We start from the raw sequence: 25,359 nt of genomic DNA, 5'->3' as shown, positions 1-25,359 counted from the left end.
TGTCTTCACTTGCCGGCAGCTAGCGATGGACTGAAGGACCAGCGCTGACGTCATAGTCATGTGACGGGTGACGCGACGCTGACGTCGGCAGGTCCTTCAGTGTACCACTGCCGGCAAGGAAAAACGGAGGGAATCAAGACACCGGGGGCAATTAGAGGGTAAGTATATATATTTTTTTTATTTTTTACCATTCTTTCGGTCACAGTATATAAATCCATGCCGTTTGCATGGATTTATATAGTGTGACCAAGTTCTCAAGCACTTTCCAAGTGATGCTAAAATTGCTTGGAAAGCACTTGTCAACCTGCATGCGGAAATGCAAGTGAAGAACGCTTCACATCCGCATGTCCCTGGCAGGAAAACGCATGTACAATCCGCATGTACAATCCGCATGCGTTTTTTTTCTGCCAGGGAGATGCAGAAACGCTCACAAAAAAATCCTGAGCATTTCTGCATCGTGGGCACATAGCCTTAGAAACTGTGATGAATTTTTAACAGCTTTGCTAAAGCACTGAGCTACATAAAAGACTTATAGACAGTCTGCACTAGCTAAATGGTAGTAAAAAAATATGGAAGACTATTAGAAAGTTGCTTAACTTTGCATCTAGTAAACAAATGAAAAAAAAAATGTCACTTTTGCATAGCCTTTTAAAGGGATCCTGTTACCAGAAAAAAGCTGTTAATCTGCAGATATGGGGTTAATCTGCAGGTTAATAGCGTTATTAACTTTTCCGGCAGAGGCACTTAGCCAAACGCTGCGGGGAACTTTATTCTCTCTGGCAGCATTCGGGTTTCAGTCACGGGAACAGGTTCAGTCACCGTGTAATGACTGGAACGCCGGACGAATGTGTATGAGGGGTACGGCGCTGCTATAAATGACTCCGACCTCGTATAGTGGCAAATAACTTTCTTTATACTGGTCAAATGACAGGTTTAAACAATTCTACAAAATATGGGCCAGAACAGCTACTAACACAAAATACAAGTTATGCAGCCCGAGAGAGCCCAAGGGCCAATCTCGTGGGAATGAACCAAACTACACCTGGGCTATGCTGCTCCCACCCTTATTCAGTATAGGGCCTACCCAGGATGTTACCGCGGACGTGGCATGTGGTCCTCTCAGGAATATAACCTTACACCCACCTCCCACACTAATACAATGAGATCTGGGTACCCTTGTTTTCCCCTTGGAGAACACTCATATATATATTTAGCCAACGCGTTACCTATACAGTGTACAGTTTCTCTTCTTACAAGAGCAAAGAGAAATCTCTTAGACTTAATGCATATACAAACAGTTAACAAACTAAACCTTTTATTAGACCCTGATCTCTGGCCACAGGGTTTGATCAGCTTCTCCTTCTCACCAAGCTCTCCAGCACATCCAGGTGTAAGCAGGAATTAGAATCAATGTCAGTCTCAAAATGTAGTTCACAACAGGGCTCCTTTGTAGTATCCACGTACACAGAGTCTTAAGGCCCCGTTACACTTAGCGACGCTGCAACGATCCCAACAACGATACGACCTGTCAGGGATCGTTGCTGCATCGCTATGTGGTCGCTGGTGAGCTGTCAAACAGGCAGGCTCACCAACGATCAGGGGAGCAGCGACATCGTGGAAAGAATCTTTCCACGATGTCCTGCTCCTGGTTGCCAGCCTGCTGAAGCAGGAGCAGGCTGGTAACCATGATAAACATTGGGTTACTAGGGGCACACGCGCACCTAGTAACCTGTTGTTTATCATGGTTACCACTCTGCTAAGGTGAGCAGGAGGTTACCGCTCACTTTAGCAGGCTTGTAACCATGATAAACAGCGGGTTACTAAGTGCGCGTGTGCCCCTAGTAACCCGATGTTTATCATGGGTACCAGCCTGATCGCTGCTCCCGCTGGTCACACACAGCGATGTGTGCTGACCAGCGGGAGGGCAACGACCAAAAAATGGTCCAGGACGCTTTGCATCGATCAGCGACCTCACAGCAGGCGCCTGATCGCTGCAAAGTGTCACACATAGCGACATCGCTGGTGAGGTCGCTGTTGCGTCACCAAAACCGTGACACAGCAGCGATCTCGCTAGCGATCTTGCTATGTGAGACGGGGGCTTTAGTGTACCAGGTCCTTCACAATCTCTGGATCAAACCTGATCAGCAGTGATATACACCAGCAAGTTCTCAGCACTACTGGAATCACTAACTAGCTTTCCCTAACTGACTACACAGTTGATGACTGGTCACATATGATGACTGTCTGACAAGTGATTCTGACAAGTGATTCTGACAAGTGATCCTGACAAGTTACCCTGACAAGTGACTTTGACAAATGATTTTGACAAGTGATTTTGACAAGTGATCCTGACAAGTGACTCTGACAAGTGATTTTGGCAAGTAATTCTGACAAGTGACTTTGACAAGTGATTCTGACAAGTGACTTTAATAACTGTAATAATTATATAAAAATATTCACTGATGCCTTACCATTGAGCTATCCAGTCAAGAGATACTGACTGGGAGCTTTCTTGTCTTATGAGATCAACCATAAAAATACTCAGGATCTCTAACAGTCATTGTGATTCTAATTCTGATGTTTGAAGAAAGTCACACATCAGACTCACACATCAAAATCAAACATCATTTGAATTTGGCTTGGAGGAGGTATTTCTGAAAGTCCCAATCAGTTTCAGACAAGGTTTGCACTGAAAAGCATATAACCAAATAGAACACTTAGCTTTTCTCAACTGAGTTTATAGCTCAGTGGTTAGTGCACTGGCTTCTAGACGGAGAGTTTTGGGTTCAAATGCGAACAGTGAATATTTTTTTTACTATTAATACAGTTGTAAAAGTCACTTGTCAAAATCACTTGTCAGGATCACTTGTCAGGATTACTTGTCAGAATCACTTGTCAGAATGACTTGTCAGAATCCCTTATCAAAATCACATGTCAGAATCACTTGTCAGAATCATTTGTCAGAATCACTTATCAAAATCAGTTCTCAGACAGGGTATTTAGCCTCAAACTGACATCATTCTGATGATTGATTTTGATTTCTGATCATGTCCTAAAATGGACACTGTACTCATGGTATCCAACATTGATTAATTTATTAATTGCACTAGATAGATAGATAGATAGATAGATAGATAGATAGATAGATAGATAGATAGATAGATAGACAGATAGATAGAGTAAACATCAAGAGAAAATTTCCAAAGAGGCAAAAAAAAACCCTATGGTTTGTTACAGTTGCTATATAGACGAGTTACTCATCATTTGGTTGTTGGGTATGGAGACCATTCCAGACCTTCTCCACTATTTCAATAGTAACAATTCAATTGCATCCGAATTCTGTCAGGTTTTTTCACTGACCGATAGACTTGAATTGCCAATTTTGATCTAACACTTGGATCAATACCAAACATGTCTCCTTGATTTTGCACAGACCACTCAGTCTAAGGAAAAAATCTGACATGTAAACAGCCCCATAAATTGTCATAGGTACGAGTGTTATCAGTGTTAAAAATGGATACCACTCGTACATGGAAAACTGACATGTGAATGAGCCCTTAGGGAATTAAAAAGTACAAAAATAAATTGATATTTATTGAAAGTAATAATGTGTGCAACCGACTATCTCATGAAAAAGATCATCACATCTCATCAAAAATATTCCTCTTGGATGTATGAATGTGGCCAATGGCAGAGATTGCACAACTGTCACCGAAAAATTACAACAAGTCAGTTAGTCCTCATCGTCAGTCACTTTTTCTACAACGTATAGTCATGAATTTACACAAATTTATCAGATCAAAAAATATTTACCAATTCTTCCTAATGACTCAAATTTTAGATCTATAATAACACCAAGGGTTACATTTGCTGCTGTTTGTGGAATTGCATTGGTTATATGTTTTTCATCTGAAGAGATGGATGCAAGGTTTTACCTAATTTTGGACGCTGGTTTTGTTTTTTCCTTTGTGCGTATCCATTCCCTAGCAAGCAACCCTACTACAAACTAGGTACAGGTTAGCTGAATATTTGCTATTTCTTCCAAAAACTAAGTAAAGAATAAAAAAAAAAGTTTTTAAAAATGAATAGAAATAGAAATAAAAATATAAAAATTTGAATCAATTCTTTTCCCTATTAAAAATAAAGAACTAAAAAAATAAACATATTTGGTATTGCCGAGTCTGTAAAAATCCTATCAAAATGTAAAATGAATTAGTTAGATCTATAGATGCCTGTAATGAGAAAAAAATGAAAGTGCCTGAACTGCTTTTTTCAGTTATTTCATCTTCTTAAAATAACGCAAATAACAGATGAAATTGTCAAATGTACCTGCAATTGGTATCAATAAAACTATCTGCTCGCCATGCAAAAAACAAGAATTTACAGAGTTTATTTGGTAGAAAAATAAAAATGTTACGAGTCTTGTATTACGGAACATTTTGGAAAGTTTTTTTCTCCGCTTAAAAAAAAACATCTAAGCAAGATTGTTTTCACTGTAACCATACTTACCTGTAGAATCATGTTTTAGAGTTCCTTTTTTACCACGAATGAATGCCATAAAAGCAAAACCCAAAAATTCATGGTGAAACTGCATATTTTCACACTTTTGTGGAATTTTTAGGGTAGGTTTTTTCTTCATTTTCCAGTGCATTGAATGTTGAAATGAATGGTGTAATTTAAAACTACAACTTGTCCCACAAAATACTAGCCCTCATGTAGCTAATTTGAATAAAAAATAAAGTTATAAATCTTGGAAAAGGGAGGAAAAAACTAAAACGCAGAACTGAAAAATTGGTCTTTCAGGGATTAAATCATAAGTTTAGGTGATAACCATCCATCATACATTTTATAATACCTATCAAACAGGATGAAATCTGCAGATAAACCTGCAACATTATAGCAACAAATTTAGCATGCTGAAGTGTTAAAAGTAAGTAAAATGCTCTGATTTCCATGTGAAATGTTTGGTGTGCATTTGAATGTTTTTTGAAAAACTGTACTGCAAATTGCTGCTTATTTAAAATGTTTGTATTGCACACACCAACTTCATCTAGAACCACACTTAGGTCAATTATTTTTACAGAAATAGTTTGCATTGTGATACAGAAACATATCAGCTTTATTTCATTGAAATCTAATCAGAATGATCATTCTTCTTCAGCGTCTGCTATATCTGTATCTGAATTATTGTATTATCATCACTATTATTGGACTTTATTTTCCTTTTTCTATAATTTTTTCAAATTTATATTTATTCTTCTCTCCAATCTAGGAAAAATGAGAATCACACCCTTTTGCCAATGGACAAAATAATCAGTGTAACATTCAACAAGCTGGGAACTGGATTACCTGAAGCGCTCAAATGATATGCTTGGCTGATTGTTACCCAAAAGGAATAGACACTGAAAACAGTAGTAATTTGTTGGCGTATTCTAATTATTTCCAACAAGGAATACAAAAGAGATCTATCCCAATATTAAGCTTTTAGCTGCTGACACAGCACCTATATGTAAGTATCATGCTTATCTATCTATCTATCTATCTATCTATCTATCTATCTATCTATCTATCTATGTCTTACTATAACAGAACTCTGGTCTACCTGTTTTATCCAAGGTTCAATGTTTTTTTACTGCCATTTTGTTTCAATTTACTCATAAATGTAATTTTGTACTAATTTGTACAGTCATGGCCAAAAGTTTTGAGAATGACACCAAAATTATATTTTCACATGATCTGCTGGCCTCTGGTTTTTATTAGTGTTTGTCTGATGTTTATATCACATACAGAAATATAAATGCAATCATATTATGAGTACCAATAGGTTATAGTGACAGTTAGAATGAGTTAATGCAGCAAGTCAATATTTGCAGTGTTGCCCCTTCTTCTTCAAGACCTCTGTAATTCTCCCTGGCATGCTCTCAATCAACTTTTGGACCAAATCCTGACTGATAGCAGTCCATTCTTGCATAATCAATGCTTGCATTTTGCCAGAATTTGTTGGTTTTTGTTTGTCCACCCATCTCTTGATGATTGACCACAAGTTCTCAATGGGATTAAGATCTGGGGAGTTTCCAGGCCATGGACCCAAAATCTCTATGTTTTGTTCCATGAGCCATTTAGTTATCACCTTTGCTTTATGGCAAGGTGTTCCATCATGCTGGAAAAGGCATTGTTGGGCGCCAAACTGCTCTTGGACGGTTGGGAGAAGTTGCTCTTGGAGGACATTCTGGTATCATTCTTTATTCATGGCTGTGTTTTTAGGCAAGACTGTGAGTGAGCCGATTCCCTTGGCTGAGAAGCAACCCCACACATGAATGGTTTCAGGATGCTTTACAATTGGCATGAGACAAGACTGGTGGTAGCGCTCACCTCTTCTTCTCCGAATAAGCTGTTTTCCAGATGTCCCAAACAATCGAAAAGGGGATTCATCAGAGAAAATGACTTTGCCCCAGTCCTCAGCAGTCCGCTCCCTGTACCTTTTGCAGAATATCAGTCGGTCCCTGATGTTTTTTCTGGAGAGAAGTGGCTTCTTTGCTGCCCTCCTTGAAACCAGCCCTTGCTCAAAGAGTCTCCACCTCACAGTGCGTGCAGAAGCATTCACACCAGCCTGCTGCCATTCCTGAGCAAGCTCGGCACTGCTGGTAGTCCGATCCCGCAGCTGAAACAGTTTTAAGATACGGTCCTGGCGCTTGCTGGTCTTTCTTGGGCGCCCTGGAGCCTTTTTGACAACAATGGAAGCTCTCTCCTTGAAGCTCTTGATGATGCGATAGATTGTTGACTGAGGTGCAATCTTTGTAGCTGCGATACTCTTCCCTGTTACGCCATTTTTGTGCAGTGCAATGATGGCTGCACTTGTTTCCTTAGAGATAACCATGGTTAACTGAAGAGAAACAATGATACCAAGAACCAGCCTCCTTTTAAAGTGTCCAGTGATGTCATTCTTACTTAATCATGACTGATTGATCGCCAGCCCTGTCCTCATCAACACCCACACCTGTGTTAATGGATCAATCACTAAAACGATGTTAGCTGCTCCTTTTAAGGCAGGACTGCAATGATGTTGAAATGTGTTTTGGGGGTTAAAGTTAATTTTCTGGGCAAATATTGACTTTGCAAGTACAGTAATTGCTGTTAAGCTGACCACTCTTTGACATTCAGGAGTATATGCAAATTGCCATTACAAAAAATGAAGCAGTAAACTTTGGAAAAATTACTATTTGTCTCATTCTCAATACTTTTGGCCATGACTGTACATAAAGAAAAAGGTAAATACGCTGGTGATCAATGTCATTTTCAGCAAAAAGCATTTCTTGTTATACCAGTGATTTTATGTGGCACAAACAAGGCTTAATGTAATGTGTGATCTCAATTGGTGAAATCAAAAGTCCAACATTTGTCTAATGTGTTTGTGCAAAATATTGGATGGCTCAAAAACTATATTGTCAAATGGGGAAATGTAATGAGTACCATGGTATTCTCTAATATCCCTGGAGTAAAAAAATCTAAAAGAACCAGAAAGCAATATACAGATACTCAAAAAATCTCACAAAATAAAATGGATTGGGATATTACATCAATACACAACAACTATAACAATATAAAGTGAAAAGGCAATAGTAAAACATCAAGGACTAAGGCCAACAAAATCCAGGGGAAATGAAGGTGTATACGTGGGGCCATGTTTAAAGACACAATTAAAAAAATAACTGAGAAAAATATATAAAAAAATGTAATAGCATTTTTAATGCATTTTTGTATATAAAATCTACAAGTTGCATAGATATGCTGGTCACTATTAATATGAATCCATATTGCATCTGCAGATGTAATTAACTAAGACTAAATGTGTTCAGGAAAAAAGGATGTAAATAGTGGCATAGACATTCATATAAAATAGCAGTTTTGTTATACACCATGCTCCAAATTATTATGCAAATGCTATTTTTCTCTGATTTTTCTAAAAAGTTGATGCAAATCAGTTAGTATAATGTTCAAATCATCAAACATTGGAGCATAACTCAGGTTTTATTGGACAAATCCTTCAATGATAACAGTATTTTTTTCAAAGCTAAAAAAAACTCAAAATGCACAGTTCAAACATTTTATAGAACTGAAAATGATGATTTGTTGAATTCACAGCCTTAAGAGGTCACATTTACTGAAATCTAAAGCTTTTTCAATCAAAAACATCTTCACAGGCAAGGTTACATGTTAACATTGGACTCCATTCTATGATATCACCTTCACAATTTTGCATCCATTGAATTTGTGTGTTTTTGGATAGCATCTGCTTAAATTTCTTTGCAGGGTGTAAGAATAGCCTCCCAGAGCTGCTGTTTTGATGTGAACTGCCTCACACCCATAGGCGGATTATAATGAGGTCAATCCGGGCTACCGCCCGGGGCCCGGGACTGCCATGGGGCCCGGGGCTCCCAGGGGCCTGTGGCCGGATTGACCTCATTATAATGTGTGACAGGAGGGCCCAGGAGTCAGAAGATGGAATCTGCTCTGCTGTGTCCGGCGGCGCTGCGAGGATGACTCACCAGCAACTGTGTAAGAGCAGGAGAGGAGGCTCCGCCCACCTGCTCCGGCCTCCAGCAGAGCACAGAGCCAGCTTACAGCATGGCCACTGCTCTCCCTGCCCCCTACCAGGGTCTGAATGTTACCTCTCCGCGCTCCCCCTCCTGCCCTGCAATTACACCAGAGCTCTGCAGTCGGGCCTCAAGAGGAGGGGAGGCTGCCCCACAGAGAAGATGGAAGAACCTGCATCATGTACAGAAAGGGTAAGTCCATGTGCAGCGTGTATGTGTGTGTGTATATATATATATATGTGTATGTATATGTGTGTGTGTATGTATCTATATCTATGTATTTGTGGACCATCAGGGGGGCTCACTCGCTGTCGTGGCCTGGGCTGCTTCCCCTGTGCAGGACCGCTGGCACTTTACCTGACATGGCCGTGAGCTGTGCGACTGTGTCTGGTATTAATGACACGGCAGGGGCAACACTGCGCCTATAATTGTGCTTGTGTATTGCCCCTGCCGCGCCATTACTACCAGACACAACCGCACAGCGCACGGCCATGTCAGGTGAAGTTCCGGCAATCAAGCAGCGCCAGAGGTCCTACACAGATGCTGTAGAAGCAGTCCAGGCCCCAATGGCGAGTGGGCCCCTCTGATGGTCCAGGGCCTTGTCTGTGACATGCCGGCGGCCCTGCACTGAGACATGCCTGAGGAGCTGCTGGACAGGACAGTTTTATGTGTTTATAAGATATGTACATATGCATGTGTCTCTGCGCATATCTGCGTACCGTGTGCATGTGTGCGCATATCTGCATATCGTGCGTGCGCACGTGTGCTGGCCTGGCCGCTTCACAGCTAGAAGACATGGCCCTGTGCGCGGCAGTGTCTGCTAGCGTGACGTCATGCAGTGCGCCCTGCACTGCTTCTTACCACCATAGAGGAGCAGGACGACTGGAGCCGAGCAGGGGGACGGTGAGTGATGTGTCAATGTGTGCAGATATCATTGTGTGATATGTCTGTTTATATGTATTTTTGTGTTTCAAATGTGTTTATGGTTATGTGCCCACGATTCAGAAATGCTGCATATTTTTTACGCTTCTCCCTGGCAGGAAAAACGCTTGCAGATTTTACATGCGTTTTTCCCGCCAGGTAGAAGCGTTTGTCAAGCGTTTTTGCATGCATTTTCGCATGCGGGTTATCAAGCACTTTTCCAAGCGATTTTAGCATCACTTGGAAAAGTGCTTGACAACTTGGTCACACTATATAAATCCATGCAACCGGCATATATAGTGTGACCAAGTAATAGTTAAAAAAAAGAATAAGAATGGTAAAAAATAAAGATTATACTTACCTTCCAATGGCCCCCGGTCTCCTCAGCGATGCGTCCGGTGTGTTGGGCGGCTCATGGTGGTGTGAAAGGACCTTTCATGACGTCATTTAGTCATGTGACCGGTCACACGACAGCCGATGTCAGCTGTCGTGTGACCTGTCACATGACTAAATGACGTTATGGCAGGTCCTTTCACACCACCGCGACGCATACAACAGACCGGACATATCACTGAGGAGACCGGGGGCCATCGGAAGGTGAGTATAATCTTAATTTCTTTTATTTTAAATTCTTTTTTTACAGGTACTATGGTACCCGGGTCTGGATGAGAGCCTCCTTTTCTCAAAACCCGGGTACCATCCGCACATTGAATCGCTTAATATCCGCATGTGCACATGTAGTCATGCGGATATTAAGCGATTCAATGCAAGTCAATGGCGGCAATTACGCTGCGTGTCTGCAAAATTAATAGACATGCTGCGTTTTTTTCCGCAATGATAATCCGCAGCGGAAATTTCCGCAGCATGTGCACAGCACATGCGATTATCATTGGAGACCATGGGGCACGTATTACCAAGCGTTTTTTCAGCGTTTTCTCTGCGGAAATTCCGTGGCAAAAACTCTTGAAAAACGCACAGTGGGCACGCAGCCTATGCGTGTATGTATTTGTCTTTGTATATGTCTGTATATGTTTGTTTGTGTGTGTGCGGCCTCCAGCTGTATCTGGGGGGGGCTCCGTGCAGCCCTCGGCTGTATCTGGAGGGGGGCGCCGTGCGGCCTCCGGCTGTATCTGGGGGGGGCTCCGTGCGGCCCCCGGCTGTATTTGGGGGGGAGTGCCGTGCGGCCTCCTGCTGTGTATAGGAGGATTATGTGGAAGCTCATATTATACAGCATGAGACCCTACATACATAGGGGGATGTCAGCATACTTAATTGTGCTCAATATTAAGTCATACAATTAATATAAAAAAATAATTATGATTAATATATTAATATTGTGCAGAATTAATTTCACATGAACTATCGCATGATCTATCAAAGGGGGATCATGTGACAAGTCATGTGATACATCAGGTGTGTGTGTGTGTGTGTGGGGGGGGCCCATGCCGTCTAAACTGCCCGGGGCCCTTGCTACTCTTAATCCGCCCCTGCTCACATCCATATAGATTTTTTGCTTGAGGATACTCCAAAGGTTCTCAATAGGTTTGAGGTCAGGGGAGAATGAAGGCCACACTATGAGTTTATTCCTTTTATGCCCATAGCCGCCAATGACTCGGAGGTATTCTTTTCATGAGATGGAGCATTGTTATGCATGAAGAAGATTTTGCTATGGATACCATGGTTCTTATTTTGGAACCATGGATGAAAGTGGTCAATCAATAACTCTACATACTTTGCTGAGGTCATTTTCACACCTCCTGTCCAAAACATAACTCCACCATCTCCTTGCTGATATCGCAGCCTTTTTGGGACATGGTTACCATACACTTCTCCATCGATCTGGGCCATCCATGGTTGCTGGACACTCATTAGTAAACAAAACTATTGTAAAGTTAGTCTATATGTATGTCTGGGCCCCTTTTCAACCGTTTCTGCTTAGGAGCACTGTTTAGGGTGGCTAAATAGGTTTATGTACAACTGAAATCCTCTGGATGATCCTACATCTTGAGGTTCGCAGGACTCCTGAAGCACCAGCAGCTTCAAACACCTGTTTGCTGCTGTGTAATATTTTCATCTGTTCTCTTAATTCAAAGAATTTGTCTGGCAGAAACCTTCCTCATTATGCCTTTATCTGCATAAACCCTTTTGTTCTCTGTATCAGCCACAGATCTCACGGTACAGTAATAACGCTTACATTTTTATAAAATATCAAACGTTTTCATACCTTGTCCAAGGCATCATACTATTTGATGATTTTTGACAGCAGAGAAATCATTTTTCTTTCCTTATTGCTTGAAACATGTGGCCTAGTTAATAAAGGGGAACGTCCTTCTTAAGTAATTTTGCTGTAATTGGGCTCACCTGGCATACTAATTATCATATGCTTGTGATAGATTTCAGTGATTCAAAGAGGCCTGAGGCACAATATATCCATTCATTTATTTGAAAAACAAAAATTTACATCTTTATGACGCTTAAATCCAATTTTCATATTAATTTGGAATGCGGTGTATGTGAAAACTCATTATAGAGCAATGTTGGTAAACGTGACATTGATTGTACTTGCATGGCATGAATAACTGAATAACTAAAAGTTTGTACAATCACATAATTCGATGGCAAAATTGTATGAACATTGATGTTTATAAATCACCTACTGTGCCACTGGTTTTGTTATGGTTAAACAGTGGTGCCAAAAAGAACTTTCATTTTAAAAAAAAAACTTTTTCCAATGTGTGATACAACCCACCCTGGTGTCACTGGGATTAAAAAAAAAACTATATGCACTTTCTCAGCTTAGTGTTGTAATCTCCATTGATAGCACATCAGATGATCCTGTTTGTTGAATGGGATGGAGATCAATCACAATGGAGTTGAAAAAATTGTATAAAGTTCAGCTTCAACAGGGGAACTGAACTCTCAAACACAGGTCACATCATGGAGATCAATCACAATGATTTATCAAGTGTGTACAAGAATCAGCTTCAATGAATGAACTAAGCCTCCAGGTTACAGCTCAGGTGCATTGATTGCCTATCCATTCATGGAATGTGGTAAGTGAGGTTAATCCATTCCAAAGATAAGCTTCACATCAGCAAATACAACAATAAAAAATAAAAAATAAATCAAAGCATTGTTCTGCAATAATGAACAGTTTAAGCTATGGAACCCGTTGGGGCATTTATTTAATGCATGTTCTCAGTGCTAAAAATAATTATTTGCAAATGGGGTTGTCTTCTGCATTGCACTGTCTATTGTTCAATGCAAAATGAGATAAAAAAAATCTCTGAGAGAAAGTATTGTATCTTTGTTTAACTGAGCCAAGCTTTTTACTTAGCTTTTTTGGTGATTTTTATTGTCTTTTACTCAGCTGATTTATAATCACATGAAGGTTCAGCTCTCTTTTTTATGTGGATTGTGGCCATAAATCATTTGAGAGGAACTAGGTAGCTGACAGATAAAAGAGTTAGGCTGATTTTCACATAGCCATGAAATATGGACCGTTCCCACATCCAAAGACCCAACCCATTCATCGGGTCAAGAGACCTCAGCTAACTGCTTCATGTTTGGTTGTTAAAACATTTATCTCAGGTCAGGAGACCCAGCAGTCAGACAGGATCTTTTGATGCAAGAATGGTCTGTGGTTCACAGTTGTGTGAAACTAGACTATATTATCTGACTTGATAGACTAAACTATATTATCTGACACTGAATTGATAACTGATCGATTGTTAATTAATTAAGCAGCCAGCAATAAGCATAAAAACAAAGAGTGTTTAAAGACAAACGGAGCAAAATCTTTAATGATTAATACATGCGTTACAAAAATTCCACCCAAAAAGTGTTCTACTTCCTTTAAACCACTCCCTGTCAAGGTTATATCTTCCACGACCTTGCAGGAAGACAACTCCGTAATAGAGGACCTATGAGATACATCACAAACAATAGCGGTACTTCTGTCTGATTCACAGCTGTAGAAGTTATCAAGGGGTAATTTAGAAGCTGAGATTATCATCCTCAAAATTAGTACTGAAATGCTGATGTAGTCATTACCCAGTCCAAGATAGTTGCATGTATCAGCATCTGTTTCTTCTGACTATTGCTTTAACACTTGATATTTTGGGCTGGGTTGCAATTTCAGTGGCAATTGTGGTTTGATTTTAAATTTGAGAATCTCAGCTTCAGATCACTATAACACGAGTTTATCACTTAGCACTCCTGGTGGGCACCATAAAAACAAATAATTTAGAACTGATAATTTTTGGTAACTTTGCTTAGAATAAAAAACAATCCTACAGTCACAAGCCCAAATTTATTTTAACAAAATTAAAGTTTGTCCAACCAAAATCAAATCCTCTTACATGCAAAAATAAAAAAAGTTATGGCTTTTAGAATATGGTGACAGTGAATAAAGTATCAATAAACTACACATATTTATATCACTGTGTCCATAATACACCAAACTTAAATTAGCGCACTATTTATATCACCCAGTAAATAATTTAAAAAAAGGAAAAAGCCCCGGAGCATTTTCCGTTTTTGCATTTTCGTTTTTGCTCCCCTTGTTCCCAGAGCCATAGCGTTTTTATTTTTTGGTCAATATGGCCATGTGAGGGCTTATTTTTTGCTGGATGAGTTGTACTTTTCAACGCCATTACTAGTTTTACCATATCCTGTACGGGAAATCGGGAAAAAAATTCCAAGTGCGGTAAAATTGCAAAAAAAGTGAAATACCACAGTTGTTTTTTATTTATTTTTTTTACCACGTTCACTGAATGCTAAAACTGACCTGCCCTTCTTATTCTACAGGTCATTAGACACAAAACATGTATAGGTTCTTTTATATTTAAGTGGTGAAAAAAAAATCCAAAATTTGGTAAAAAAAAAAAAAAAAAAAAAATAGCGCAAATTTCTAAGACCCGTAGCGTCTCCATTTTTCGTGATCTGGGGCCGGTTGATGGCTTATTTTTTGCACACCGGGCAAACGTTTTTATTGATAACATTTGGGGTAGATCCGATGTTTTGATCGGCCTTTATTGCATTTTATTGCAATTTTGCGGCGACCAAAAAACGTAATTCTGGCGTTTAGAATTTTTTTCTCGTTACGCCGTTTACCGATTGGATTAATTCTTTTTTTCTATTGATAGATCGGGCGATTCTGAACGCGGCGATACCAAATATGTGTATGTGGGTTTTTTTTTTATATATTTTATTTTGAATGGGGCGAAAGGGGGGTGATTTAAACTTTTATATTTTTTTATTTTTTTTTATATTTTTAAAAACTTTTTTTTTTTACTTTTTGCATGCTTCTATAGTCTCCATAGGAGACTAGAAGCAGCAACTATCCGATCGCCTCTGCTACATACAGGGGACGAACAGGTCCCCTGCATGCAGCAGAAATGGTCCTGTGTTATGAGCGCCGACCACTAGGTGGCGCTCATAGCGACAAGATCATGACAACCACAGGCATCTGCTGCAGACCCTGGGTTGTCATGCACGCCCATCGGTGACCCGCGAACACGTGACGGGGTCGCCGGTGGGCGGGGCTTATAACGCGCTACACGGAAGCGCGCGTTAAATGCTGCTGTCGGAGATTGACAGCGGCATTTAACATGTTAACAGCCGCGGGTGGATCGCGATTCCACCCGCGGCTGTTGCGGGCGCATGTCAGCTGTAAGAATCAGCTGACATGTGCTCCGTTCAGTGAGGGGTCAGCACAGCAGCCCTCAGTGAACCCGGGGCACGCAAATATGCGTACTAATACGTCCCCGGTAAGTAAGGGGTTAAAAAAAAAAATTAATTTTCAATTTATGCCATTACTCACATATTAATTTCTTGTAGACAATTTTGTGGGGCAAAATTGTCACTATATGATTTGATAAATGTCTTAAGGTGTATAATTTCCAAAATGGGGTCACTTCTGTTTTTTTTTTCTGTTCTAATACTTCAAGGCTCTGAAATTGCAATATTGTGACTGGAAACTATTACAACAAAATTTCAGCTCCTAATGATACTCTTTTCTTACTGAGCCCTGTAATGCTCCCAAGCAGTAATACACTGCTCAAAAAAATTAAGGGAACACTCAAATAACACATCCTACATTGGAATGAATGAAATATTCTCATTGAATACTTCACTCTGTACAAAGTTGAATGTGCTGACAACAAAATCACACAAAAATAATCAATGGAAATTTAATGTATTAACCAATCGAGGCCTGGATTTGGAGTCACCCCGAAAATTAAAGTGGAAAAACACACTACAGGCTGATTCAACTTTGATGTAATGTCCTTAAAACAAGTCAAAATGAGGCTCAGTATTGTGTGTGGCCTCCACGTGCCTCTTTGACCTCCCTACAATGCCTGGGCATGCTCCTGATGAGGTTGCGGATGGTCTCCTGTGGGATCTCCTCCCACACTTGGACTAAAGCATCCGCCAACTCCTGAACAGTCTGTGGTGCAACGTGACGTTGGTGGATGGAGCGAGACATGATGTCCCAGATATGCTCAATCAGATTCAGGTCTGGGGAATGGGCGGGCCTGTCCATAGCTTCAATGCCTTCATCTTGCAGGAACTGCTTACAAACTCCAGCCACATGAGGTCTGGCATTGTCCTGCATTAGGAGGAACCCAGGGCCATCCGCACCAGCATATGGTCTCACAAGGGGTTTGAGGATCTCATCTCAGTACCAAATGGCAGTCAGGCTACCTCTGGTGAGCACATGGAGGGCTGTGCGGCCCCCCAAAGAAATGCCACCCCACACCATTACAGACCCACTGCCAAACTGGTCATGCTGAAGGTTGTTGCAGGCAGCTTATCACTCTCCATGGCGTGTCCAGACTCTGTCACGTCTGTCGCATGTGCTCAGTGTGAACCTGCTTTCATCTGTGAAGTGCACAGGGTGCCAGTGGCGACTTTGCCAATCCTGGTGTTCTGTGGCAAATGCGAAGCGTCCTGAATGGTGTTGGGCTGTGAGCACAACCCCCATCTGTGGACGTCGGGCCCTCATACCACCCTCATGGAGTCGGTTTCTAACCGTTTGTGCAGACACATGCACATTTGTGGCCTGCTGGAGGTCATTTTGCAGGGCTCTGGCAGTGCTCCTACTGTTCCTGCTTGCACAAAGGTGGAGGTAGTGGTCCTGCTGCTGGGTTGTTGCCCTCGTACGGCCCCTTCCATGTCTCCTGGTGTACTGGCCTGTCTCCTGGTAGCATCTCCAGCCTTTGGATACTACGCTGACAGACACAGCAAACCTTCTTTCCACAGCTCGCATTGATGTGCCATCCTGGATGGGCTGCACTACCTGAGCAACTTCTGTGGGTTGTAGAGTCTGTCTCATGCTACCACGAGTTTAAAAGTGACCAAATCATCTGCCAGAAAGCATTCGTACTGAGATGTGGTCTGTGGTCCCCACCTGCAGAACCACTCCTGTATTGAGTGTGTCTTGATAATTGCCAATTTTTTCCATCTATTGTCTATTCCATTTGCACAACAGCATGTGAAATTGATTGTCAATCAGTGTTGCTTCCTAAGTGGACAGTTTGATTTCACAGAAGTTTGATTTACTTGGAGTTATATTCTGTTGTTTAAGTGTTCCCTTTATTTTTTTAAGCTGTGTATATGACTTTTTATAGAGTATTTCCATACTCAAAAGAAATTTCGTAAAAATTGTGAAGTATTTTTATCCTATTACTAGTTTTGAAAATGAAAAAATGGAGCTAAAACTACTTTATTCTGGAAAAAAATCAATATTTCTATTATTCATTTCACTTTGCATTTGATTAGGTAAAGCACTTAAAGAGTTAGCAAACGCTATTTTGAATACAATAAGGGATGTATTATTATAATGGTGTAATTTTTGAGGGGGAGGCTGACATTTAGGCCCCTCAAAGACACTTGAAAAATGAATTAGCCCCTAAACATAATTTTCCGAAACTTTGCTGAAAATTTAAAAAATTGCTGCTAAATTTAATCCAATGTCTCAAAAATTGACAAATAAAAAATTATGCCAACTTAAAGAAAACATATGGGAAATGTCATTATTTTACTAATTTCTAAAGTTTGACTATATGATTAAAGAGAAGAGAATTAAAAGTTTGAAATGTGAAAACTTTTTCAAGTTGTTTGAAAATTTTCAGTTTTTATTTAATCAATTACAAACATATAATCATTCTAAATTTATTATTAATGTAAAGTAAAATATGTAATGAAAAAAAAAAAATTAAGAAACAAGGGGATATGCACAAGCATTCCAAAATTATTGTTCGTTAAAGTGACAAATAACAGATTTGAATTTTCCAAAGTAAAAACAGATTTTTCGTTTCTCCAGATCTGATGATTTTATTAAGGTTTATAAAGTGTAGACAAAAACCAATGTGGTGTATATGAATTCTGTAGAAAGCTGAGATGGAAATTATTCCTTAAAATGGACCCATGCATATTTTATAGGTTATTTTGTTGTGATAGATATGTAGCTGTTTTAAGTTACACTGTTTGTTCTAACATACTGGATAGATTTTGAAATGTCCACTAGAGGAACAGATATATAAGCTTGCTTGAAAGGGTACATACAGCAGTTTTAACGGACAAGAGGTTCAGTAGGTTTCTCTGGCATTCAGAATTAACCTACATATCAATCAGCGTAATAAAATATATTACAGCGTTTTTGTATTATTTTTTATTATTACAGGAGACCTTTTTATGAAAGTGACAAAAAAAAAAGTATCAAATACTCAATTTATTTATTAGTTCTCAGAGCCTGACTACTAGTTTTCATATAGTCATCATCTTTAATTAATAACAAAGTGATAAATTACAATCAGATGACAAGGAAAGCCAACGACAGGACTCCAGATTCTCCACTATACCATAGGTTAAGTAAATGCTTTAATAACTAAAAACTCATTGTGTGATTTAAAACAAATATATGGTGTGAAAACTGTAGTATTAAAAGTCCTAAATATTATAACTGATGGTTGTATTGTGCAGCTCGCCAAGAGTTTTTCTGTCATGTGGTGAAATTGAATTGCATTTGTTTTGTAAGAAATCAGAGTACTAACCAAGTTTAAGAAAAGTTAAGGGGTCTCTCTCTATCTCTCTCTCCCTCCCTCTCCCTCACCTTTTCTCTCTCCTCCCTATGGGACTTCCCCAAAACTCCAGATATTAAAACAGACTTCCACGAGAAGCCTGTGTTCGGAGTTTAGCACAAGACCGGTACAAACTTCGAACTTTTAAGTTCAGGTTTGCTCATCTCTAGAAATATCTTTTTAAATAGTAAACCAACAATAAATTCAACTGTAAATACAAGTACATCTGATGGATATGTTATATATATCTAAAATGTCCTTAATCTGGTGTTTGTGGCTATTGACTTGTTTGAGTTGCTTAAAGCTCATCAGCTTTTGATTACAGACCTTTTAGCATTATTCCAAACATTAATCAGCTGCACAGATGGAAAAAATGTCTCTACTCTCGTATCTGTATCCCTCCTGTACACTTTTTACATAGTTTGCATTCATGTTTTGAGTAGATAATTATTTGCTTGACAACTCTTAAGGGATTTGTAATAACAACATTAGAAATGTATGTGAAGCTCTCCTTATGGTGCCATTATACATAAGTGAAGCCTGAACAATTTCCATACTAGAAAATTATCTATCTTAGCTTTTCATATAATTCAATATAAGAGAAATAACTAGTTTACAGCATTTCCAGCCTACAGTATATGCACAAATCAGCCACTGATGGATGAAGTGAATAATATTAATAGTTTTATTACGAAGGCGCCTTTCAATAGGTGTACTCCAATGAAGGAGTAGAACCATCTCAAGGAGGATCACAAGGAAATGGACAGCATGTGACTTAAATATGAGCAAAGGGTCTGAGCAAAGGGTCTGAATACTTATGACCATGTGATATTTCAATTTTTCTTTTTTTAATAAATTTGCAAAAATTTCTACATTTCTGTTTTGTTCAGTCATGGGGTGAGGGGTGTACTTTAATGAGAAAAAAATTAACCTTTTAAAATTTACCAAATGGCTGCAATGAAACAAAGAGTGTAAAATTTAAAGGGGTCAGAATACCTTCTGTTCCCACTGTATATTGTATTAGGAGCAAAGTGAACAGTTGATGAAGTTAATGTTTTACAAGTAGTAAAAGCTGGAAAAACTGGGTAAGTGTAAGAATCTGAGAGACACAGACAAAAAAAATGTAATAGCTAAACTTTGGGTTATAGTATCTCCAAATTTGTGGATCTTCCAGGAATAAATGGGTTAGTGTTTGAGATGAGTAGATCGTTCAAGTTTTCAAGGGAAATTCAATTTACAGATAAGTTTTGCTGTGCAAATTGAATGTCATTTATTATGCTGTTGGGTCTCTCTAGAGCCTAGAGCATAATAGAGTTGGTGTCCTTAGATTGGTAATTTTTCTAAATAGCACTAATTAATAAAAGTGTCCAGAAGTAATCATAATCTAGTAAAAGTCACACCTGAACTTCTGGGATGTGGAATCCTGGCCTGTAGAACCATCTCCTCAAACCCTGCATATTTCTTCTTGCAATGAAAGACCAAGATCTTGCTCTATGTGTTCTCATTTCGCTGCACATACTTTTCTAAGCTGTTAGCTGTGGTTACCACTGTAATGAAATAAGGCTAAGATATTCACTGCATACTGCAGTATTGCAGTGTATAGTATAAGTGATTGAATTGAAAGGTTCAAGTCCCCTAATGGAGCTAAAAAATTATGAAAAAAAGAAAAGGTTTTAAAAATGTTGGAAAAAATATGCAATCTTGAATCTCTTTTCTTTTCCCTCATTAAAAATATTGACATTTGAAAAAAAATAAATAAACATTTGGTATTACCACATTTATAAACATATAAAAGTTATGCTTCTTGGTAGAAGGAAAGAAAAATGAAAAAAATCGCCCAAGTACTTAAGTGGTTAAATAAAAGGTTGGCTACAGATTGGTGATAGGTACATTTTAAGTTGGATTTCATAAAGATGCACACCCTCCTCTTTTATTATCCTTTCTATACTTTTTGAATATGTAGCCCCCAACATTTATCTTCTAGTCATGACTCTCATTCCACCAGATATATTTTATGTCCACAATACCTGTGGCTGTCCTTACAATCTTAATTTCATGCATTTTGTATGTAAGACTTCTTTCATTTGCCAGTAGACATTTCATATTACCAAACACTTTTATTTTTTCTATGGCCACATTTATTTTGAGTTACCTACCTAATTCCGTTGCTAGTCTTAGCCCCTTCTAAATCTCCATTAACCTCTACTGTATCTCACTATTTACTTTAACCATATTTGTACAACCACCTTCCCTTCTTCCAGCTGTCTAACCAATTCTTCCCACAGCAAGCTACACACTCTTCATTCAGGTATAAATATTACATGTGCTAATTATGGCAAATGTCTAGTTATTAATCATAGTCAAAACATAGAAGCCTATCTTCATAGGGCTCTGTTGTCATATGGAGTCCATAATAGTGTCCTGTCTTGTCAATATACCTCTTCACACCAGAAAAAAAGGAATTAAATAGCATAATAGAGTAATCTATTCCATCCAGCAGAATTCAGTAACAAAGGCAAAGAAAGTCAAATAACAAAATGCCTTGATTGGTAACCGTAACAATGCCGTTGTGCCATCATCATTGCAGCCATGTTAACAAATAGTAGGGCAGCATTGGAGAGACAGAGCTGGAGCAGCAGAAGGGGAAAGTTAAACAGTAACTGTCATTTTAATTATTACATTGGAGAACACTATTTTCGTTGCGTTAGATCTGACACTTGTTTTTGACCAACGTTTGGCTTCTGTATCCAGAAGTCACCCAAGTTTTTCCTCTATTACAACAACTTTTTAAGCTATAGGATACCCTCCCTTTGTCTTGAAAACCGTACAAAACATACATACAATGGAAAATGATGCAAAAAATAACCTGAATGTAATTTTTATTTAAAGCTATTTTGTTCATACAAAGGATATATTGTTCCTGTAAGTCAAATTGTGTGCAAATAGTAAAGTTAGGTAGCAGTTAAGATAAAAAATGTATGCTCATAGCTTTTCCTGGAGGGTTCAATCTGTGAAAATTTCGCCTGATGCTCCAACCATAGTCAGCCGTCATATGTACATACATAATACTTTTCACTATATAGAGCGCACAAAACCTCTCACCACACTGTCTCAAGTGTAAATGAATAGCCTATACAAATAATAACCTGTTTTTGGTCATCAAGGTCATCGTCTGCCCCTCCTTACTCGAGGGCCGTTTGTTCTTAGGCAATAGGAGAGCATTAGTGCTACCCTCGATTCAGCCTAGAGTAATCGTATTAAGATAAACTCTAGAGAAAAAAAATAATGTGAGAAGAAAACTAGCCGCAGTTTTGCCTATTTTAGTCTAAATCATCAGAAAAATCAAAGCCTTCACAAACATGCGAGCTTTATGGCTAAATTCACCTGTTGTGTATTTTGTACAGATTTTAAGCTTGAATTTACTAATAAACTGAAATCCATTACATTTCTGCTTCCAGGCATATCTGTGCATATTTTCCACACTATTTAATGTGTTTTAGTGCATTTTTGTTTGTTTTTGTGCATTTTTTTTATCCTTCAACAACAGAAATCTAAGTCTGCAATTTGACCTGTGGATTTAAGGTCCCCATTGAAAAAAGTTTGAAAAATCGCAACTGAAAACAAATGAAAAGAGGATAGTTCTGCACTACTAGTATTTGCAAACTGGAATAATGCATGGAGATAGGCAACAAAGAAAAGGAACAGAGAAAAACCTGTGGCTCTTACCCCGTGGACAAAAAGTTATTCCTTTTTTACATCTGGATGGAGGATGCAGACAGAGAGAAATAGAGCGAAAGCTGTTTTACTCTGTCATTTGTACTTTTCTTATGGGCCCTATGTGCTCCTCACCTTCACCTAAGATGCTGCTGATGTAGTTTGCACCAACAACCAACCGACAATTTAATAAAGGTATCTTAATAGTTGCCAGAAAATGCAATCATTTTAGTCACATCTAAATAAACAAGTTCATCTATCCATGCCAGTTTCAAAGGACTTGGCCTGTGCATCATAACTCTGATCTTAGCACTTTAATATTATGCAGTATCTAAACTGCTGGAATAAATATTCTGGCCATGGTCATGTAAATGTGCATATAAAATATGGTATGCCTCATAAGTCAGTAGTTTACTGCATTAAGTAGTTTACACAATTTAAACTTAGTTAAAGAAGTTGATCAAGTAAATGATATCCATTGATGCAAATATTATTCATTAGAATTCCTACAAAATATGTGATTCATAATGCAAATGACTATAACTTACTAAACTCTGAGGAGCATAACATATCACACATATTGCTTGTGTAGTAAAATGAATGCGTACTAATACATATGTAGGAACATGATTACATTTAATTTTCAATCTTCTTAAATTAACACAAGTAAACATTTTCATACCCTCTTCTGCGTGTAACAGAAATAGCCATGTAAAAATCAGATCATGTTGAGGATTTTCACATCTATGACATTCTCATTCTTGTGCAGATTCTCATCATGGAGTTTGCAATGGTTGTAATGCAGTAGGGTGAAATCCACAGCCAAACCCAGTCAAAATCTACTAATAACCTTTGGAATTTGTTGCAGATTTGTATGTAAATTGCCTCTTCAGAGAAAAAGAGGACTTGAACTCTATAGCGCCACCTATTGGAAACAGCAATCCTTCAAGTCACAATCAACCCTTTAACGAGTCGTGCAATATGACTTAGGATAAAAGCCAAATCAGAATCTCAGTTTGCAGACACAGTGTTTCGGGCTGTTGGCTCTCGTCAGTGCAAAGTATAAGAACTGATTTGGCTAGATTTGTAACATTTTGGGTTCAAGTCCACAGTGGAAATATTCTGAAATGTGTAAAGCCTTACTTGACTTGTTCTCAAGTATCCTTAATTGGAGGTGACTATAAATATGCAGAAAACTTCCTCCTGAAAATGACTACTCCAGAAACATTCTTGGTATCAGGAGGCTACATGTGATGGCACCTAAAGAGACAGTAGAAAAATTGCAGTCACTGTTTAAAACAAAAGTACAGTATTTTCAGCCTTTGTGCTATCTATCCGTGTGTACAATAGATTGCACATGAATACAACACAGACCAATGAAAGTCAATGTCTAAAGAACATGACCCTTTGTCTGTGTAGGAAGAATTGCAGTTTACCACAATTTTCCAGATGAGTGCATTAAAAAAAACACATGCAATGCTGACACCATCTGTATGGCATCCATTTAATAGATCCGTTGCAAAAATAAGATAGGAAACTCACTGAGTTAGTGAATTGGACTATTTAAAATGTTTGTAAATGTGCATGTAAAAATCAGATAACATACAGACATGAAAAATTGACAAATGCCAACACCAACACCATATCAATATAAATCTTTCTAAACTTAGCCAAGAAAGACAGTAATCAGATTTTTAGTGCTTATATGGATTGTCTGATGAAAATGATTGCCTATCCATAGGTGATAACTGGTTAATTATAGGGAGTTTGACCACTAAGAGCCACATTGTTTAGTACAGAGCACTTTTATTCCCATTAGAATGAAGCGACATTACGCATGCTCCACTGCTGCTCTATTCATTACCTACAGGGCTGAAAAGTGCTGCTTCAGCTTTCTATGGCAGTCCCACAAGGAATAAAAAGATCAGTGGTTGGGCTTCTGACCTCCAATGGCATTTTGTCATGGGGATAAAAATTTCCGATGTACTGATCAGTGCGGATCTCAGCACTGGAACACCTACCGATCAACAAATTATCATCAATCCAAAGGATAGGTGATAACTTGCTTTAACCAAACAACTTCTTTAAAACATTAGTAAAGACCTGTAGCAAATGTAACCATCATTTCCTAATATGACCTTGTAAAAATCTTTCCTTTGGCATTCTGGAAGACAAATAAATTTAATATCAGTGCACATATTGCCATATTTATCAATTTCTGTCTAATTCTTAACATGATAGAAATTTAGACTAGAGAGTCTTAAAAAGTGCTGAATTTTTCACAGTGGTTCATACTGTTTGATAAATATGTTTAATTTTAAGACTGTTTAGTCTAAGTTTACACCATGTATTCCCTGGTTTACTGTTTTTGAGCACGGTGCAGAAAGTGCGGAAAATTCAAAATGAATATGATGCAAATCATAAAAGACAATTTTTGGCTCAGATTGCATGCAAATTGTGGAATATTTTTCTTGATAAACCTCTCCCACTGTGTTTATATTGCATACTTTCAACGGCATTAAAGACATGCAAAGCCACATAGCTCATGTCATGCGTGCATACAACTATTCCACCTTGATTGACATCTCAGCTGGGCATTTCACATCAATTCTAGTGTGATGTCAAATAATGTGGTAAGGACATTAAAACTCTGGTTCCTGTACTGCCCTAAGGTCAAATGTAGAATTTTCAGAAAGGCTTAACGGGATTGCTGCTAATAAGTGCTACAGCACACTTAACCACTTCGCACCAGAGCCTGTTTTTGTCTTCGTGACCGGGCCAAATTTTTCAATTCTGACCACTGTCACTTTATGAAGTAATTACTCTGGAACGCTTCAACGTATTCCCCTGATTCTGACAATGTTTTTTCGTGACATATTGTACTTCATGACACTGGTAAAATTTCTTCAATATAATTTACGTTTATTTGTGAAAAAATCAGAAATTTGACGAAAATGTAGAAAATTTTGCAATTTTCTAACTTTGAATTTTCATGCCCTTAAATCAGAGAGATATGTCACACAAAATAGTTAATAAATAACATT

The 25,359-nt window shown here is 38.6% G+C and overlaps 1 long non-coding RNA gene across 1 annotated transcript in view; it reads left to right on the top strand.

The window, feature by feature from the left end:
• LOC141172219 (uncharacterized) overlaps positions 1 to 25,359 on the top strand; it is a 672,458-nt gene that overhangs the window by 308,863 nt on the left and 338,236 nt on the right. The window contains exon 2 of the long non-coding RNA XR_012252439.1: positions 5,273 to 5,509. This is a non-coding gene — a long non-coding RNA (uncharacterized lncRNA). The remainder of the gene's footprint in view (positions 1 to 5,272; positions 5,510 to 25,359) is intronic.

This window comes from Phyllobates terribilis, unplaced genomic scaffold (genome assembly GCF_046119375.1).
Source record: "Phyllobates terribilis strain yellow unplaced genomic scaffold, ASM4611937v1 Scaffold_1__5_contigs__length_1240528914, whole genome shotgun sequence".
NCBI lineage: Eukaryota > Metazoa > Chordata > Amphibia > Anura > Dendrobatidae > Phyllobates > Phyllobates terribilis.
This window is presented reverse-complemented; position numbering and strand designations above follow the sequence as displayed.